The following is a 16,313-nucleotide window of genomic DNA, read 5'->3' as shown; positions in this document are numbered from 1 at the left end:
CAACGAGAACATCCTGTTTCAAGCTCCCACTGAACTTCATGTTAGGTTTTCTCTGATACCACTTGTGGGGTAATATCCGTATAAGACCCTTTAAATATAGGACTATAACGTTTTAACATGTGAAATATGGTCATAAACGAAATACAATACAGAAACGACAAAGATAAAGAATCAACCTCGGGTCCTTTGTAGTGCGGCGTAAAGAACATAAATCAACAGAGATTCCCTCCTAATTGTTGCACCCAAGACCGTCTGAGACTATGCCCTTGTGCTAGAAATGCTCTCTAATTGACTTGCAATATCAAGAGAGCTCTTGTGAGGTTTTACCGATGTGAGATCTAGGTTTCAGAGAGAAATGATCTCCAAAACCCTAGTTTTTCTGTAAATGAAAATCGCTAGGTCAAAAGGAGAGGGAGTCTCTCCTTTTGTTTGGTTCGGCCAGCCATGGGTTTGCATGGGGAAGTGGGCTTCCACTTCCTCTTAATTTTACCTCGTGGACCGGCTCGAAAAACGCTAAATGTACATGACGCGGTTTATTATAAATCGTCATCGGTTATCGGTTATTAAAGCATCAATTAATAATACGGATTAGTTGAAACATTAATACATGTCCGACAAAGACGATATTGTATAATTATATTCAATATACATTTAATTAAATATAAAACGCTTATATTCAATTTACGAATTAACTGCTTAATTCGCCTTAGCCATTATTATTTAATCCGTATTAAATAACATATCTCAACATCACATTTTGACTTATTATTAGTCAAATAACTCGGACTAACTGGTTAGTCAATTTTGGCATCTACATGACAAGTTTTTTTCATCTTGTCACATCTCTCAAACGTATCCTATAGGTGTGACTTTTAGGGACCAGTTGATCACCGTCATCTGTATGACAATAACGTCAAACTTATCTAGCAAGCCAACCGTTATTGATAAACGTGGATCAACTGATAATAATACCAAAAGTATGCCCTTTGATCCTTTTAGAGATTTATAAGTCCTTGCACTAACTGTTAAGGACATCAACCCCAACATGTTGTTGATTTACTACTTGTTTTAATGTCTACATCACCATTTTTCATGCTTTATGATGTTATAATGTTATGTTTAGTGTCAAATACTGACTTCATCCCAATCATTTGTTTACATATTCCATTTTTGCGTGTCTCGCTCATTTGTTTACATTTCGAATTTGATATCGGAAAGGTTTTAGCCGAGTGGTTACGATGGAAGTATAATGGATAGTAGATCTCAGGTTCGAACCCCTCCACCCTTGATATTGTACTTTTAGTGTTTACTAACCTTGTGTCCCTTTTCGGGTTGTTTGTCATAGGTATTCCTTCCTTTTGTTCGGGTATTGGGTTGGATTTTATGATGAAAGAATCCACCCCATCTATTGTGATCATTGAAGAATATATTTGATGATCCTATCACGAGGAGTATTACTTGTTGATCCAATGGCAAGACCTTGAGTTACGCTTCTTAAGACCTACCCAAGAAGGCGAAGACTCACATTGGTTTAACGTTGGATATGTAAAACGCCATACCCAACATAAGTGATGTTATATCTTCCCGAGTGTACCAGCTGATTTCCACAGGCATATGTGGAATAATACTAAATACGTATCAACTGGTGGCTCTTGCTTGCTAGCAATCTCGAGTGTGACAGCTGTCTTCCGATTTTCCATAGGCATATGGGTGATTGCGGATTAGTGGTACAAAGGTATCTATTGGCGGCTCTTGCTTGTCTAGCATTCCCAAGTGTACCAGCTGATTTCCACAGGCATAATGCTAAATAGCCAAATAGGTATCTATTGTTTGCTCTCCTTGTCAATATTTTCCCATTGTGCCAGCTGCTTTCTAGGCAGGGCGGGAATACAAGTGACAAAGGTATCTGTTGGTGGCTTGTGATTGTCAACATTTTCCCATTGTGCCAGCTGATTGTGACAAAGGTATCTGTTGGTGGCTTGTGCTTGTCAACATTTTCCCATTGTGCCAGCTGCTTTCGTCATGGCGGGAATACAAGTAACAAAGGTATCTGTTGGTGGTTTGTGATTGTCAACATTTTCCCAATTCTGCCAGCTCGCTTTCCACTCATGGCGGGAATACAAGTGACAGTGGCTTGTGCTTGTCAACATTTTCCCATTGTGCCAGCTCCTTTCGTCATGGCGGGAATAGAAGTAACAAAGGTATCTGTTGGTGGCTTGTGCTTGTCAACATTTTCCCATTGTGCCAGCTGCTTTCCAGGGATGGCGGGAATAGAAGTAACAAAGGTATCTGTTGGTGGCCTGTGCTTGTCAACATTTTCTCATTGTGCCAGGCTGCTAGCTGGCTTTCCAGGCATGGCGGAAATAGAAGTAACAAAGATAGGTAAATTATACCATGCACCCAGGAGTATGGTGCATGGTACTCTCTCCTTTAAACTTTTCTTATAATAAATAGTTATTAAATTTAATAAAATATAAAATTATAAAAAATATATCATTATTCATAATTTTTAGTTCTCTACAAATAGAGATCATATTTGATATATTTTGTTATTTATTTTAATTTTTCTCATATATTCACATCACGTAATTAACATCATATTCATATCATATCACATAATTATTTTTATTCCTTTAAATTATTTTGTATTATGCGGTTTTGATATGGAATAAAACGTTCAAGATGGTCATTGTTCAATATATTTGAACAAATAGAGTGATATTCAGTAAACTATAATGCCATATTCACTAAACTAAAAGTGAATATAATAGTGAATGAGATGAATATCACACTACATAATACATATTTATCAAACTATACTGTTATATTCACTAAACTAAAAGTGAATATAAGTGTTATATTGTGAATATCACACTATAAAGCGCATATTCACTATACAATAGTGTCATATTCACTAAAATTAAAGTGAATATGATAGTGTCATATCGTGAATGCAATACTACAAAACACTTAAATTGAATATGATAGTGATAACTGCTTCTTAAAATTGGAAGTTTATTTTTTGTTTATTATTTTTTTTTTTTTAAAAAGAGGAAGTTGAGGATGAGTGGGGAGTGGGGGAGTGGAGGGAGTATAGAGTATCCTACACATGGGTGTAGGATATAAGAATTGACAAAGGTATCTGTTGGTGGCTCATGCTTGTCTAACATTCCGGAGTGTACCAGCTGATTTTCACCGGCATATGTGGAATCTACACACCTTATTCTAAATGTCCCCAAGGCTGTTTACTGTTCAAATGAACAGTGCAATACGACGCTCCCTACTGTCGTTTTGGCTTTGGTCTTTTCTCTGCGTTGGGCTACTTATGTGGGCCTTTTTCTTTCCACTATTTTCTCACATTTGCTTGCTCTCTTCGGTAATCCCCACACAAATACGACGGTCTCTCTCTTTATCTTTCTCTGTGTTCCCTTTCTCCTCTCATCGCCACAAAAATAATTGAGGAAAGCCCAAATTTTAGGGTTCTTCGCTCGACTCTCAACTCACACTCAGAAATGCTACATCAATAATGGCTGAAATTCAAGCTTTCTATTTATGTATTCTGAACCTTTCGTTGTGTTACAAATCATTGAGTCACTGATCAACGATTCTTCATTGAACTCAATTCCATGGAAAACCAATTTTGTAGGTGCGTACGTTTCTATATTTTGTCGATTCTTTACATTTTGCTTCGTTGGTATTTTTAATCAAAAGTTTAAATCTTAATTTCATGATGGATTAAAAAGATTACATCTGATCAGATGTGTTTTAGTCCCAATCTTTGTTGGGTTCTCTTGTTTAAGTGATGATATACTCCGTATATATGATAGTGTAATTTGCAAAATTTGGGTTAAATCTTTCAAATAATCTGCGTTTAAATCATGTTACTAGGAGTATTAATTAATTTCTATTTTACTTGAGAAATTTGGAATCTTTTTTCTTATTAGTGGTCGAAAACTTTCGGTTTCCAATTTTATTAGCTACTATATGTTGCCTGACTCATGCACGGGAGTGTCCATTATTTGGAGTTTTAGAAGCTTAGAACAACATAACTATTTTTGCTTCTTTGTATCATTATACATAGTCGGTACACCTGATAGGGTTAGATTTTGAGATTTACAATTAATTTACTTATGATTATTTGCTATAGTTATCCTTATATGACAATGTAAATGCGAATTAGTGATAATACTCCGTATATGATAGTGTAATTTGCATAATTGCTGGTTTGTTATTATACACTTAATTGATCGCCGTTGACATCTCAGGCCATTTATCAGAGACTAGAGACTGCGGGTCTATTGCAGTTAAAGACCGTGGATTGTCATTAATCTCGCATTACAAAATACAAACCACGGTCCACACGTGGCGGGAACCTGACTGCAGAGGATGATAATGACATTGGATTTGATAATGATAACGGTGATATTAGATAATGAAGAAGAAGAAGAATGTGGGTAGTAGATTCGCAAAGATGGCATTAGATGATAAAAAAATAATTTAGTGGGAGTTTAATTGAGACTAACAAGAGTAATTATAAGGAAGATCCTCGGTTTATTTCTCTTAAGGGATCCTCCTCCTACAATGCTGCTACGTAAATTACTGCTCCAATCTCTTTAAAACGATTAGTTTGTTGTCAATCATCGTCTTAAGTTTTTGGTTAAGGAAGTTGATATAGGACCATTTAGCACTCTTTTTCTCTCTATTTTCATGCATTTTCGGCCCCATTTAAGGCGGTCTTGTACCCCCTTTACTCTCGATTGTAGTCCCGATTCCCTTTACTATGACACTTTGGCCCCCTTGCAGATATTGAGGCGGGAACGGGCGAAATTAAGCTAGAAAGACGGGATTTCCAAGCTATGCATGAAAGATGAAGGAAATTATGCTGAGGAGTACCCTCAGCCGGTAGGCCGGCAGCCGGCCAGCCGGCTGGGAGTACATATTACAAGGAAATGAAGGAATGAAGCTGAAGAAGCATCCCCAGCCGGTGGCCCGGCGGCCGGTCAGCCGGCTGGGAGGACACATTTGCTGAAGAAACATGGAAAATGGAAGAATGTTACAGGAATCTCCCAGCCGGTCAAATGACCGGCGGCCGGCTAGCCGGCTGGGAGTCCCTCCAAAGGCAAAAAGTCAAGCTTCAAAGTCAAGCTGCCCCAGCCGGTCAGGGACCGGCGGCCGGTCGACCGGCCGTGCACACCTGATGACTTCAAAAAGTGTTCAAAACTTCCAGGAATCTCCCAGCCGGTCAAATGACCGGCGGCCGGTCGACCGGCCGGGAGTGCAATCGCGTGTTTCAAAGCCCATTTCCAATTTCAGTCCTAATCCTTGTATAACCTATATATACCCCCTCTTAAACCCTTTTGTACACACAACCCTAGATCCAGAAATTTTACCCTTTCAAGCTTTAAACTTTCTTAATCACTTTGTTAATCTTTCTTTAATTAGAGAAGTTCTTCAATCAATTAGTGATTGAATTTGGGTTTGTAAGAAGATTGAAGGATTTCCTTCTTTATTATTTCTATCCAAATTCCTCTTTCACTATTTTGTTGGTATTATTTCTCTCCCTATTTTCATTTGTTTACATTTTGTTCATCTTTTATGTTTGCTTGATTGTTTATGTTAAAATTGTTGTTGTTGTTTGTTTGTTGTTGTTAATTCCATCATTTCTTATCTTATCATTGTTCATCTTTCCTTTGTTCCTCTTTCTTTTGTTCATCCTTGGGTAGTTGTCCTCAAAGACTTAATCTTTGAGTTGATTTGATTGAAGATTGTGTCTTTAGGGTTAAATCTCTCTCATTATTAGATTAAATCATCTTTCCTTCCACCCATTGTTAGATTGTTGCATGTTTAGTAGTGAATTTCATCTTCTCACCATGTTTGTGACCAAAGTTTCCATCTTTATTGTTTATTTTGCAATTAAGACCATGATTAGTGAGTAGTCTTCCACTAGGGCTCGGTTTGACCCAACATGAGTAATTTCACTAGTTGAATTCCATAAAGGCTAATTATTTGGGGGAATTGGTGAGGGTAGTTTAGAGGGTTGACTTGGTTTATGGGTTGACTTTTGGGTAGTGTCGACTTATGACCCTTGACCACCAACGAGAGTTGGTTAGGTTGTGATTTGGATACCCGAGACTTGACCCTATTGTTGACCTCGGTTGAGACCGAAAGGGAGAACCGGGGTAGGACACCTCTAAACTAGCGTTTGAAATCGACCCTCGAGAGAGGGAGTGGGATGACCCGGGAATTGACGGGACTTAATGACCTTAGCAAATATTGGACCACCTTGGGAATAATGCATGTTTTTGGGGTAGTCGGGTATTGAGTTAGGGATTCCGACCTTCGAACCCGAGAGGGGGGTTGGTGGGTAGCACTAGTGTCCTATTTCGAACCCGAGAGGGGGGTCTTAGGCGAATTAGAGTCGTCACCTCCTCACCTAACTACCCTTGTGATTAGCCTAGAGATTCGATTGTGTGGAATTACGAATTGTTTGGGGAGAACCGAGTCTTAGGCTTTTAAATTATTTGATTTCCATCTACTTATTTATTTTATCTTGCTCTTCCTCTTAGTTTGTTTTTATTTAGCGGCTTTACCTTGTTGTTGGTAGCTTTAGTATAACCTTCATCCCTTATTGTCGACTTAGCTAAACGATAGGATTAGAACAATTAGTAATCTTTTCAACTCCTTGTGGGATCGACCCCTACCCGATTCATTGATAGGCAATCTATGAGGGAACTAGGATTAGATCAAGTTACTCTTGATTTATTTGACGGGGTGGGCATGAAAATGATGTATGGAATTCATGAACGGACCTATGTTCGTCTTACTTGGGAGTTTTTGAGCTCCCTCCGTCTTGACAAACACCGCCAAACACAAAAGGTAGCCTTTTTGCACTTTAGATTGATGAACAAGGACTACTCCTTGACCCTTCCGACCTTTGCATCCCATTTTGGGCTTGACACTAGCCCTCCTCACAAGGCACCTGAGACATTTGACCATGGGGCCTTATGGAAGGCTATTACGGGGTTAGATGATGTTAAGGGGGTCAAAAGAGCCGCCAACACAGTCCACAATGCGGCTATCCGGGTTTGGCATAGGTACATGGGTTGGACCATCTTTGGCCGAGAGGAAAACCATAATTTTAGAACGGAGGAACTGGAAATTCTCGGCTCTTACCTTCGCTCCAACCCAACCACTTTCAAAATTGACATTGCCCACCATTTGGCCCTCACATTACAGCGGCTTAGCAATTCTCCGGCCTCTAATACGGCCGTTGTCGTGGGTGGACTCATCACCCATTTGATGAAGAGGCTCGAAAGGAGGGTCAACTTGGGTGGGGTGCGTTCTATGATTGGTGATACAATGTTGTTCAAAAATTACATCCACCACAACCTCGGTTGGTTGAAGACCAACCCGAATGATGGCCTAGACTATTGGCAAATTCGGGTTGATGGCGTTGATCGGAATTCTATCCCTCTTCCCAACCCCGACAAAATGAAAGTGGTGCCTAACCAAGAATATTACTTGCTTGAGATTGAAGATCTCCAAGACCCCTCCATCCCCCAACAAATTAACCCTAACCTTCGGTATGCTCGTGGCCGACCAATCGTCCCCGCAAGGTCTACCTTGCGGTATGCCACACCGGTTTCTCCTTTTGTCCCCGGCCCCTTGCAACAAGGAGAGGGGTCCTCCACTCAACACCAACAACAATCGCCTCCTCTCCATGCCGACCTCGTCTCCTTCATGGCGGAGATGAAAATTAATATGACAAACGCCGCACATGAGCGGCATGGGCTTCAACAAAGGCTTGACCGGATTTACTATGACCATTCTCTTGGTCAATTCCCGGTCTATGATGATTGTATGAGGAACCAATACAAACACCCCTCCGGCCTTCACCCCTCCTACTATTTATTCCCGGATGGTGGACATCCGGAAGATGGGACCTTCAAGTACGGAGATATTAACTTGCGGCCCGACTACTTTAGCGCTCCGGTTTTTCCCACCCCGCCTACCTCCCAAGGGGAGGGACATGACGCGAGGTGGTTCGGGGGTGCCCCTTCGATCTTCCAAGAGGGCGGGTCTAGTGGTGCCGGAGGGCACCCGGAGATGTTTGTTGGTGTGAGCCAAGCCATGGGGGATTTTAGCTCGGATGTCCACTTGAATACTGACGATTTCATTCGTGGCTCCGAGTTCGGGGCAATTGATGGTGATGGTGATGGTAATGAAGATGATGAAGATGATGATGACGACATGGGGTCTTAGTCCCCGAGTTGATGGTGTCTTTTATCCTCCCAATCAATCCAAACGACAAGTATGATCCTTCCCTTTTATCCAAATTTCTCATCCATATTTAAATTTTTCGCATGCATTTAGTTAATAATTCATTTAGTTGCATCATATAGGATTGCATTAGATTTCAATTTTGTAATATATTGTCACATTTAATAATTGCATTCACTTAGCGTAATTTGCATTGTCATTTCAATTTTGCATGTAGAATAGAGCATGCATCGCATTTTCAAAATAAAAACAAACTAAAAATTGAAAAACGACCAAAAAACCAAAAACATGTTAATTTACTTCACTAATATGCCCTCCCATGTTTATAACTAAATGTGGGGAGGGCCTAAAAAATCAAAAATATGTCTTTTAATTTGTACTCCCTCCACACATTTATTTCCATTTGGAAGTAATGTAAATAAATAAGTGTGGGGAGGGAGTTTTCATATAAAAAAAAAAAAAACCAAAAATATGTCTTTTTAATTTTTCAAAAACAAAAATCCCAAAAATATGTTATTTTTTTTCCCTTTGAAAAATCAAAAATCAAAAAAATATGTTCCTTTATTTTTCTTATTCACTCCCTATGCTTTTGTCCATTGAGGACAATGTACATCTCAAGTGTGGGGAGGGAAATATCCACTCGTGTATATTTGTTTATAATTGTAAATGTTTATAAATTAAAGAAAATGACTAAAAATTGAAAAAATCCAAAAAAATCCAAAAATTTTGCATTGTATATACATGTGTTCGGCTAACAAAGTGGCAAGGTACATTGACTATCCAAGGCAAAAAGGAGACTAGAAGACCGCTCGGTATAGACGTTCTTATCTCTTTCCTTTTTTTTCCGTTCTTTCTCTTTTTATATTGTTGTATAATATGGAGGAGGATGGGATTTTTGTTGCTTTGGGTGTCTCCTTGGGAGACCGTTTGGAATTTTGGTGTTGTTTTGCTGCTAGGTTTAGCCAATTTGTTGCATGTTTCATTTCATGTTTGTTTAAATTTCCGCATGCATTTGCTCACATGTAAATACTTGTTGCATTTCTTTCTTTTGCATTGAGTTTGTAAATAAATTTTTAAGGAAGAACATGGTCAAAGGAAGGGAACCAAGTACCCCCATGATGAACTTATGTGCTCAATTGTGCCTTCCCCCTCCTTGTGACTCGCACCCGTGGCCTCTTAGTTAGCCAAGGAAGGGGGAGCTTGACCAAAGAGTCTAGACCGATCTTGTGACACCTTGGGCCGTAGACTAGGCCTTTGGCTCGACCTAAACTACTCAAAAGTAAGGGTAGAGCCTCCTAGGGCGGGTACATTCATACCCCGCCCTCATCTAGGTTTGAGAGTAGGTCTCCTCGCGAGGCGTGTCACATCATTACGCATAAGTGTGTCGCATCGTCCTTAGACCATGAAATTGCATTACATTTTTGTGCATATGATTTGAAGCAAAAATCAGTTTTATGAACCTCACAAAAGCCAAATTAGCTTAGTTTCGTCCCTTGCATTGATTTCCTTTTCGATTCACCCCCCCCTGAGCCTTAGCCTATTCCTTTTGGCATACCCACTAAAAGAGCTACATCCCAAAAACACCCCTCCTTAATCAAGAATGGGTCATGATTTGTAGAAGTGTCTAGGTGGTGGAGTCGGAAGTTGATGATGGACGAAGTACATGTCCATTGGGTCGAAAATTTTGTCTACATTTGGTGTTGTATATAAATAAGAGGTTTTGAAAAAAAAAAAAAAAAAAAAAAAAAAAAAAAAAAAAAAATGAAAAACAAAATAGAAAAGTGAAAAAGTCATGAAAAATCCAAAAAATGAGTTACTTGTGTTGTATATATTTGTTTATTGTCAAGAAAAGAAAAAGGCAAGCAACACCCCTACTCATCATTTAAAGGGGTAGAAAAAGCCGTTGCTAATTAAAAAGGGGCAAATTGATGTTTTTCCAAAAATGAGTCGGGTTTGCACATTTTTTGCATGGCTTGGGAAACCGAGTCGTTGTTATGGTGTAGACGTTACCATTTGTTGAAATAAAAGGAGTTTTATCAAATTTTTCCTACTTGAGTTGGGTTTATGCAATTTTTGCATAGTTTTGGTCATCATTGCTATGTTAGGGCATAGACGTGTCTCATGTGTTGCAATAAGAGATGGGAAGTGATGTGTCGACAATTCTTGATTTGAGCTCCACATATCCAAACGGTGCTTGCACCAATCCCGTTTCGACCTTCTCCTTAGCCCCGTTGTAACCCTTTGCTTCATATTGTATGCATTTTTATCATTGTTTGCATTTCATTGGACATAGGACGGTCTTACACATTAGATTGCGGGCACGTTTTCGCTAGTCGAGTTAGTTGAGTGATTTTGGTTACTTTTTGTCACAAAAATCGCCTTGTTCTTTCATTGAGTGACGAGTGAAAACCGTGAGGATGTCGTTGCCTTGGTCCCCTTAGTCAAGGGTCCTTTGGTTGAATCTTGTGTCGGTTTTGTAATTCTCGGCGGACTTGCCCCTTCTTCCCTTTCCCCGCTCTTGAATTGGTTTCTTGAGCATTGGTCACACAAGGGTTGCTTTTGTCACATTTAGGGGGTTGGCACCTCAATTGGCACTCCTGAGACGGTACTCCCGACCGAGACCATGTTTTGATGTTTGAAAAAACCCGACCACTTAGATGAGGAAAGTGGGTCATTTTGTTAGATGCATTCTACTTGTTGATTATGTGCTTTCATGACGAATGTGTCAAAAATTTTGTAGCAAGACCCAACTTGCCTTGCAATAGGGCACTCTCCCCTCATGGGTGTCAAATTGTGAGTTGAAGGGGCGTTGAGTGCGCTAATACTCGATCGGCTTAAGTAATAGTTTAGTTGAGTGATGCTTATATTGTGCATTCACTCTCCATATTTATCATAATAATGCTTTGCGCAATTGGTTGAGGACTTACTCGGGGACGAGTAAGGTTCAAGTGTGGGGAGGTTTGATATAGGACCATTTAGCACTCTTTTTCTCTCTATTTTCATGCATTTTCGGCCCCATTTAAGGCGGTCTTGTACCCCCTTTACTCTCGATTGTAGTCCCGATTCCCTTTACTATGACACTTTGGCCCCCTTGCAGATATTGAGGCGGGAACGGGCGAAATTAAGCTAGAAAGACGGGATTTCCAAGCTATGCATGAAAGATGAAGGAAATTATGCTGAGGAGTACCCTCAGCCGGTAGGCCGGCAGCCGGCCAGCCGGCTGGGAGTACATATTACAAGGAAATGAAGGAATGAAGCTGAAGAAGCATCCCCAGCCGGTGGCCCGGCGGCCGGTCAGCCGGCTGGGAGGACACATTTGCTGAAGAAACATGGAAAATGGAAGAATGTTACAGGAATCTCCCAGCCGGTCAAATGGCCGTGGCCAGCTTAGCCGGTGGGAGTCCCTCCAAAGGCAAAAGTCAAGCTTCAAAGTCAAGCTGCCCTGACCGGTCGGGGACCGCGGCGGTCGACCGGCCGTGCACACTGATGACTTCAAAAAGTGTTCAAAACTTCCAGAATCTCCCACCGGTCAAATGACCGTGGCCGGTCGACCGGCCGGGAGTGCAATCGCGTGTTTCAAAGCCCATTTCCAATTTCAGTCCTAATCCTTGTATAACCTATATATACCCCCTCTTAAACCCTTTTGTACACACAACCCTAGATCCAGAAATTTTACCCTTTCAAGCTTTAAACTTTCTTAATCACTTTGTTAATCTTTCTTTAATTAGAGAAGTTCTTCAATCAATTAGTGATTGAATTTGGGTTTGTAAGAAGATTGAAGGATTTCCTTCTTTATTATTTCTATCCAAATTCCTCTTTCACTATTTTGTTGGTATTATTTCTCTCCCTATTTTCATTTGTTTACATTTTGTTCATCTTTTATGTTTGCTTGATTGTTTATGTTAAAATTGTTGTTGTTGTTTGTTTGTTGTTGTTAATTCCATCATTTCTTATCTTATCATTGTTCATCTTTCCTTTGTTCCTCTTTCTTTTGTTCATCCTTGGGTAGTTGTCCTCAAAGACTTAATCTTTGAGTTGATTTGATTGAAGATTGTGTCTTTAGGGTTAAATCTCTCTCATTATTAGATTAAATCATCTTTCCTTCCACCCATTGTTAGATTGTTGCATGTTTAGTAGTGAATTTCATCTTCTCACCATGTTTGTGACCAAAGTTTCCATCTTTATTGTTTATTTTGCAATTAAGACCATGATTAGTGAGTAGTCTTCCACTAGGGCTCGGTTTGACCCAACATGAGTAATTTCACTAGTTGAATTTCATAAAGGCTAATTATTTGGGGGAATTGGTGAGGGTAGTTTAGAGGGTTGACTTGGTTTATGGGTTGACTTTTGGGTAGTGTCGACTTATGACCCTTGACCACCAACGAGAGTTGGTTAGGTTGTGATTTGGATACCCGAGACTTGACCCTATTGTTGACCTCGGTTGAGACCGAAAGGGAGAACCGGGGTAGGACACCTCTAAACTAGCGTTTGAAATCGACCCTCGAGAGAGGGAGTGGGATGACCCGGGAATTGACGGGACTTAATGACCTTAGCAAATATTGGACCACCTTGGGAATAATGCATGTTTTTGGGGTAGTCGGGTATTGAGTTAGGGATTCCGACCTTCGAACCCGAGAGGGGGGTTGGTGGGTAGCACTAGTGTCCTATTTCGAACCCGAGAGGGGGGTCTTAGGCGAATTAGAGTCGTCACCTCCTCACCTAACTACCCTTGTGATTAGCCTAGAGATTCGATTGTGTGGAATTACGAATTGTTTGGGGAGAACCGAGTCTTAGGCTTTTAAATTATTTGATTTCCATCTACTTATTTATTTTATCTTGCTCTTCCTCTTAGTTTGTTTTTATTTAGCGGCTTTACCTTGTTGTTGGTAGCTTTAGTATAACCTTCATCCCTTATTGTCGACTTAGCTAAACGATAGGATTAGAACAATTAGTAATCTTTTCAACTCCTTGTGGGATCGACCCTTAATAGTGTACAACGATAAAATCGTGCACTTGCGAGGTATAATTTGATAACCATCAGAAGTCGTTTCACATTTGTTCATTTACTGTTGTTTTTACTGTTTGTATTTTTAGTTTGATTTTGGTTGTTTTCTGACTTTGGTGCTAACAATCTAATGACTTTTGCAAGAAATTTGCCTTCTCTTTTTTTTTACCTGATATTATACAATATTACAACATGTGAAGTTTAACTTCATAATTATGTGATTTTTACTCTAATTTGTTTACCACTAAAACTTAGGAGAGACGGTATCTCACTAAGTTATTGAGAGATCAATCTTTCGTACCCTTTTATTTGTATTTCGTACCCTTTTTATTGTTGATCGTGACATAGTAATTTCGTACCTATTTACATAATAGATGTACCCATTTTATCATTAATCGTGATTTGTATCTATTTTATTACCTTCAGTACCACTTTTTCTTAAAATTGTTCAATGGTCTCTCAATAAAGCTTATTAAGAGACCGTCTCTCAGGAGACCTACTCTTTGTTTACCATAATTTCCCCTCCTTCTTCCCTCTTCGTCCCCACTGCTAATTCTGTACTTTTTTCAATTACAAATGTTGTTGCGTTGTATTCTCATGCTTGATTTAATTTTTAGGAAACAATGGGGACAAAAACAATAAGAGTTACAAAAAGGGCAAGAGGAGGAAGAAGATTAGAGTTTGCAGTAACGTCAAGACAACGACGAACAGACAATTGTTTATCAAGATCACTATATTAGAAAGGTATTAAACCTGTATCATATACATTAACTCCACCTCACAGTATCATCAAGATCTTACTCCCCTTTTGATTTGATTCAGGTGCTTTTTTTTCCAGCTTAATTTTGATGGGTGGTTGCCCTTCACTTGATTTAGCCATTATTATCTCATTAAGGTTTTCTTTTTCTTGAATTCACCGAGGAGTTCTGTTTTAATTGAAGCGGGTGTTACCTTATTTGTTCTATGTGTGTATATGTAAGGTATAGTGTCTTTGAACGGAAACAATGGATGAGGGTTAGGAAGGTTGCTGGCAACGAAAATAACGATGTTAAAAAAAACCGATGGGTTTTCAGTAAATTTTTCAATTTTATGGTTGATTTATGATAGATTTCCGCTTATTTGTGAGTTTTGCTTATGATTCACAATATCAAGAGCTTCCTCAAGAAAAGCACGAAGACTAAGAGCCCGTCAATTAAATCACTTTTCGGTGTGTTTAAACATGTTTATTAAAGTGGTGTTTGTTTTACTCTTTTAGTCTATGCCCAATTTGTGTTTCATGCTCTGATGATTCTCTGGAGTCATGTTAAAATGTTTTGACATGCAATTTACAGTAGATATGGAAACTTTGGGGTTAACATAAGAGATACAAAGTACAATATTTGCTTTTACAGTTACACTTGAATAGAAGACGAGTTGAACTTGAATAGAAGAGCAAAAGACTTGAATAGAGAGGGATAAAACGATAAATAAGTGCAGGAGATGGAGAGGAGGAAGGAAAAGGAAATGCGTGTAATAAGTGAAAACAAAAGGGAGAAGGGGGGGGGGTCTGAACAAAAGCGAGGGAGACGAATAGGTATGGAGGAAAAGAAAATAAGTGAATATGTGGCGAAAGAGAGTGAAGGATATGGAGAGGGAGGAGGAGGAGGAGGAGGAGGAAAAGGAAATTAGTCAATATGTGAACAAAAGGATGAGAGATAATGATGGGGAGAGAAACCAAGGGAAGAGATGAATATGTGAACAAACAAGGAGATAAGGAGATGAAGGAGATAGATAAAATGATGAATGATCAAGTTGTCCGCAATAAAAGAACACACACGACAACCAACGAGAGGACAAGATAGCGAGTTCATCATTTTACAGCCTAATTTTTTATTTGCTTATGAATAATTGAGATTATATGATATGCTAAATGATTGCTTGATAAAAAGAATGATTTTTATAAGTTATTTCAAGTTATCTTGGTTTGATGGTTTGTTAGTGTTGCTGGGCAGGTGACTACAAAGGCCAAGTAAAGAGGAAAGAGAGGCATCAAAATGGGGAGACCGAAAGCACGAAGATAGACGAGCTAGGCTTAGAAGATTAGGCTTCTTTAGAGCAAGTAATTTACTCTCCACTTAGTCTCATTACTTACAACAGAATTCAAGATGACGTGATTCGCCGGCACGTGTCACGATGAAGGATTGCAAGCACGTGATTCGCTAGCCGATGAAAGAACTTATATATTAGTATTAGTATGAATAGGCATTACACAGATTTGCGTGAACAACTTTCATTTGTGTTTTAAGACATCGAGTTATCCTGGCCAAGATGACTTGATTTTATAACTGTAACTACCCATTAATTATTGAAACTCCTTAGAGAAATGGGAAAATTGTTGAATTTCTGTTTAAATCTTATTTTCCGTCCTACGGTCCCGGTTGGTTCCTATCGCCACGGTTAGTTCTTATTGTCATAAGTCAGTATTCATCCACTACTTGCAAATAGAGATTGCTTCGTACCCAATTTTAAGTAGTACGAAATAGTTGTTTTTTTTAATGAATTAAAGTTTGCCATACGAAGTTCAAGAGAGGTAATCAAAAGAACTTTGCCAATTAATGGCAAACTACGCTGATTTAAAAATTTTAGGGTATTGCACGCGCCATATCCCAAGATTCTTACAATGTTATCGAACAAAACAAGGCATTTCTAAAAATGCACACTTAGTTACATAAGTAGTTTTTAAGAACTCTTGTTAATTTGATGCTTTGCCAACATTTTTATAAAATTTAGCTACAACATATGAACTACAACTTTTTATGTAATTCACACTTATTTTTTGGTCTCGGACTGGAATTGGAACATGTGCATGTTCACCTATAGTTACTTGTATTGAATTTCAAACTTGAGTTTTTTCGCGCAATGATACAAATCAGGGACTTTCTTCTATTTTTATTCCAATTACGTCAATAAAAAAAGGAATCTCGGGCTTGATAAATGTTTTTCATAGACAAACATCTATAGTGTATACCCCGAGTAGAAATTTGGTAAT

The 16,313-nt window shown here is 39.1% G+C and overlaps 1 long non-coding RNA gene across 1 annotated transcript; it reads left to right on the top strand.

Moving 5' to 3' along the window:
• The first annotated feature begins 3,426 nt into the window (after positions 1–3,426).
• On the top strand, positions 3,427–15,400 carry LOC141596002 (uncharacterized). The gene is made up of 4 exons (XR_012522365.1): positions 3,427–3,646; positions 4,266–4,591; positions 13,903–14,029; positions 15,277–15,400. It is a non-coding gene; the product is annotated as an uncharacterized LOC141596002 (long non-coding RNA).
• Positions 15,401–16,313: the final 913 nt, after the last annotated feature.

This window comes from Silene latifolia, chromosome 8, assembly GCF_048544455.1.
Source record: "Silene latifolia isolate original U9 population chromosome 8, ASM4854445v1, whole genome shotgun sequence".
In the NCBI taxonomy this organism is placed as follows: Eukaryota; Viridiplantae; Streptophyta; class Magnoliopsida; order Caryophyllales; family Caryophyllaceae; genus Silene; species Silene latifolia.
The sequence above is the reverse complement of the archived record's forward strand: the minus strand, read 5'-3'. Positions and strand labels throughout refer to the sequence as shown.